The sequence below is a fragment of the Theobroma cacao genome, chromosome 5, assembly GCF_053813885.1.
Source record: "Theobroma cacao isolate CCN51 chromosome 5, ASM5381388v1, whole genome shotgun sequence".
In the NCBI taxonomy this organism is placed as follows: domain Eukaryota; kingdom Viridiplantae; phylum Streptophyta; class Magnoliopsida; order Malvales; family Malvaceae; genus Theobroma; species Theobroma cacao.
In genome coordinates, this window is record NC_142643.1 from 25,858,430 (window position 1) to 25,863,209 (window position 4,780).

A 4,780-nucleotide genomic window follows, 5' to 3' on the forward strand; every position below is an offset into this window, starting at 1 on the left:
ATACATGTGATGGATAGCATGTTTGCATGCTAAGAGAGTCCCAAAAAAAAAATTTACAAAAGTCGGTATTATACCTAGACGTACAACAAAGTTGATTTAAGCCTCGAACTAGATCAAATAGAGAATTCACGATGAAATTAAGAATTTTAAAGTCCCAGAATGGTTTAATATGGTAATTCGGAGTTCGATGATCAATTTGGAGTCAAATCGAAATTTTTGCCACCTGGGGACAAAATGGAAATTTTTAGAAAAGATTTTTGGCCCCATTTGACTTATTGGAGTAAGATTTGAGGTTTAAAAGTGAAAAATTTTAATTTCGGTATAATTTGGAGTAAAAAGGTAAAATGATAATTTTACCATTCGGAATCGAAAATTTAATTTTTTGAAAGGATTTTGATCAAATTTAATTATTTGGAGTGTGAAATGAGTATGAGGAGTGAAAATTATGCATTATGGAAAATTTTCAATTTTTGGGGTAAAAATGTAATTTTTGAAAAGTTCAGGGGCAAAAGTGTAATTTTGAAAAATTTGCTCCACCAAAACTTTGGAAAAATCTGGAAATATCACTTAAGACTTTGATAAGTCAAAGGGAATGCATGGTGAAAGAAAATAGGACAAGTGGATGGCTAGAAAAAAGAAATGAATTAATAAAATATTTAAAATATGAATAAAATAATATTATTTCATTAAACAATAAAAATGCATAAAAAAAATCAGCCCACCCATTCTTCTTCTTCAACATTCGGCCAAGCAAGAAACAAGAGAGAGAAAGGAGAAAACAAAACCCTAGAGAGAGAAAATCAAAGAAAAAGTGTGAATTTTCAAGGAAATTAAGTGAAAAAGGTGAGATTTTTTCTATTAAGCTTGAGTTTTCTTATTCCCAAGCATTTCTCTTTATTTTCCATGATTAAATTACATGTTTTCATGATGAATTCAATTCTGAAAAAATGGGTTAGGAGAGAGAAAGTTGTTGGATTTATTTGATTTTAATTTATGTTAGTGTTTTTAGTTAGTTTAGCATATTTAGAAACCAAACAACAAGAAAAGAATTTATTTTCTCCCCCAACCATTAATGGCTGAATTTACCATGTAGTGAGTGAGGATGAGTTTGATTTTATTCTAGGAGAATTGGTTAAGGAATAATGAATTATGAGCCTAGAAAAATAATGGGAATTTTCAGAGCAAAAATACGAATTTTTACCCACTAGGGGTATTTTCATAATTTGCTGTTGGGACTGATAATTTGCATCACACTGAGGGACATTAAGTTAATTTGGGTGCAATTGAGGTATAGAAACTGAAAAGAATTAAATTGGAGTTTAAACGAACCCGTTAGGAATTTAATCGGGTGATAAGACGAATTAGGCTAATACCGGATTTAGATAGTTACTAGTGCATTTTTGCATTCCATATCATTCATTGGTAGTCCAAATTAGTTTAATTTTGATTTAGTACCAACTTAGTGAATTCTCGATTTTGTACTGTGTCAAGGTGGTGAGTCCTCCAATAAAGGCAAGAAAATTACATCCGATGACCAGTAGACAGAGTGCTTCCAAAGTCTGCATTCTAGACATTGTGAGTAAACTTATTATCGTCTTAATTATCTAGAGTAGTTTTATACAACTATGTGATTTTATGAAAAATGGGTTTAAATGGTAAATTGTTATGTTTTAAAGGAAATTGTGATTTTATAAAATGATTTTATAAATTTTCTGAAAAATCGAATATTGGTTTTGAAAATAGAGTAATTGGAGACTGCTAGTTTGTGTTGCAAATTTATGGTTCTGAATTGAATGGCTTATGACAATAAATGAGCATGAATGGCTAAACTGATTTTGGTGTTATAATTATTTATACTGTGTATTCAGCCTTGAGAGGCTAGGTTGTGATAAATTGCCATGACATGCTAGAATGAATTTTATTGATTGGTGGATTATATATTAATTATTTACTGCAGAGGAGGTTCCGTGGACCAGCCTATTAGAGGGGCACGGTAAACTCCATTATATTATTACCTCGAACGGAGAGGCGCGTAGGGTATCTCCTGGGGTATAGCTTAGGGTTCACTTCACGCCAAACCACCACGTGAAGGGGAACTCAGCCAACGCCAAGGAACGGCTGTATTTTTTTCAAACAAAAATATATTTTAAGTGTACACAAAATTTTAACAGCCTTGGCGGACTCGGTTAGATGCCCTGCGCAAGGTATCACCGAGTATGAGTTTTGGCACGAGCCAAAGTTTTAAGAATTTCATAAGCCAAGTTGATTACTCGATTTTTATGGATTGATTTTATTTGGTTGAAATGAGTTGAATGGTAATGAAATTACAGTATGATGATTTATTTTAATTGTCTCCATTTACTCGACTTTAGATAGTTTAGATGGTATCTGTTTACTCACTGGGATTTTATAATCTCACCACCCTCATTTCCTCACATTTCAGGCTCAGGGAATTTCGTAGTTAGCTGACTTGAACAAGGACCTTCATTTGGACTCGAATCGGTAAAAGCTGTAGGTTTCCAGCTTCCGATGCATTTTGGATAGATATGGGCCCACGTGTCACTGTAAAAGAAATTTTATGCTTTGGTTATTTGCTTTATAGTATATATGAATATAATTATCTTTTACGCTATAAGAATTATGTACCGATAGTTTTATGAAAATTATTTTACAAGAAAATAGTTTATTTTATTGAATACTTTTATCATATTCAAATGGTCAAATTTTCACTTCAAATGAACGTTTTAGATACTTAATTTTTTTTTAATCATTAAATATATATTTTCGGCTTACCTACTACATTTTTAGCAAGTTTCGAGGTTTTCGATAAAAATGACGAAAATGCCCCTGTGAGCAAAAAAAAAAAAAACAATATGTTATGTTATGATTTGGAAATGATTTGTAATCCTTCGTATTTTGATTATTTGATAACTATTGCTCACCGGAGAAGTGCGAAAGCTGATACGAGAGCCTTGCGAGGTTTCGATCGACATTCGGGGTGAAGAATGTTTGTCGAGGCTTCGCGGCGGTTGTCACGGGCTCGATGGGAAGTTCCGGGTCGTGACATGCTATGACTCAACCTCTAACAACGAAGTGACTTGGAATGAATTGCTATGAGATGCCTTTACTTATTCGCGATGGACCATAAGTGCCGATGACTTCACACTAGGCCGATCACTATATGCAAAAGGGAAATAAGGGGGTAAGTCTCATAGACTCAGTGATCATCGGCTCTGTGAGCAGGGAGAAGATGGGAAACAAGCAATAAGCAGATCACTTGAATGACAAAACCAGAATATAAAATGCAAATCTTATAAACCAAACCACAAGGAGGATATTTGTACCTTGTAAAAATAATATCGTAAAACCATAATACAATGCTTTCTTTGGCAAAACAGTGCTAAAAATAAGTGTAACAAAAAGAGTTTTAATCATCAGAAACATCATTGCCATCAAAATATGAAATACAGTATAAAGGTAAGCACGTTCCCAAAATGTGTGGCATGTAAAGAAATCAAAGTGTACGACCACCTTAATCAACTCATGTTTGTCAAGTAAGCACTGAAAGCTTTTATTTAAACAATGGGAGCTGCAAAGAAAATCTTAACTCTCCACCATGCAAGAGAGTACGCATTAAAACTCACAAAGCTCTCGAGTAGGAAAGTATAATATCAAAACGTGGACCCACTTCCACGTAATAACAATCCGAGAGTCTTACTCCACTAGATTCCCATAGCCATGGTAGTCTCATGATGTTGGCCGACATCAGAGAATCAAGCGATCGCTACTGCGCACAATCAGGAGTCTTACTTTACCGGATCACTTGTGGCCTAACCACGTATACATATCACAGGTCGTGGCCCCCGCCACGCTTAACCGCCGGTTGGTGACCCAAAGGTTCTTTAACTAGAGCTCACTTGTGCATGATGAGGGTCACAATTAACCGAAGTGACAGTTGGCTTATTCTCGATGCACTTGGTTTATCAAAACCATTTTCAGAAATCACATCGAGGTTTCCAAGTCTTTCACTTAAAACCAATTGAAACCAAGGTTCCATAACCCTTCAAATTACTTTTCACATAAAAAGGCATGGTGTATTCTCTTATACAAAAATCAGACTAAAATCGGTACTCAAATCTTGCATTTTAAATCATTTAACTATTTCATTTAAACTATGCATATCACACAAAAATACAAGGCACAGATTTTGAATACAAAACAGTATAAAAGGGCTTGTTTCTCGATTTCTAAAACACTTTATGTATATAACTCATCTATAGATATATCCAAAACAACTTGCATCCACAATTTACTACAACTCTTACTAGCCCATGCTTTCCACAATAATTGTCACGACCCGGAACTCTCATCGAGCCCGTGACAATCGCCGCGACGTCTCAATTTACATTCATTACCCAGAATGTCAACCGAGACCCCGCAAGGCTTTAATATCAGCTTCTCATTTCCCCTGTGGGTAGCTGTTTCCAAATACCACATTTTAAAAGATTTTAAACTGTTTCCAACTTAAACAAATGAAATAATAATTTTCGTCTCACAGGGGTATTTTTGTCATTTATCCCAAAAATCTCAAAAATCATCTAAAAATATAGTATGTAAGTGGAAAACACATATTTCTTAATCAAAAATAATTTTGGATGTCTAAAACATTCGTTTAAAATGGAATTATGACTGTTATAATAAAATAAAAATATTCAATAAAATATTCAATTTTCACATAAAACGATATTTTAAGAACACTGCATAAATAATTTTTATAGCG

General features: G+C 33.9%; 1 long non-coding RNA gene across 1 annotated transcript; it reads left to right on the forward strand.

The window, feature by feature from the left end:
* Nucleotides 1-588: 588 nt before the first annotated feature.
* On the forward strand, nucleotides 589-2,642 carry LOC148762510 (uncharacterized). Its single transcript, XR_016026498.1, has 3 exons — nucleotides 589-843; nucleotides 1,492-1,575; nucleotides 2,444-2,642. It is a non-coding gene; the product is annotated as an uncharacterized LOC148762510 (long non-coding RNA).
* Nucleotides 2,643-4,780: the final 2,138 nt, after the last annotated feature.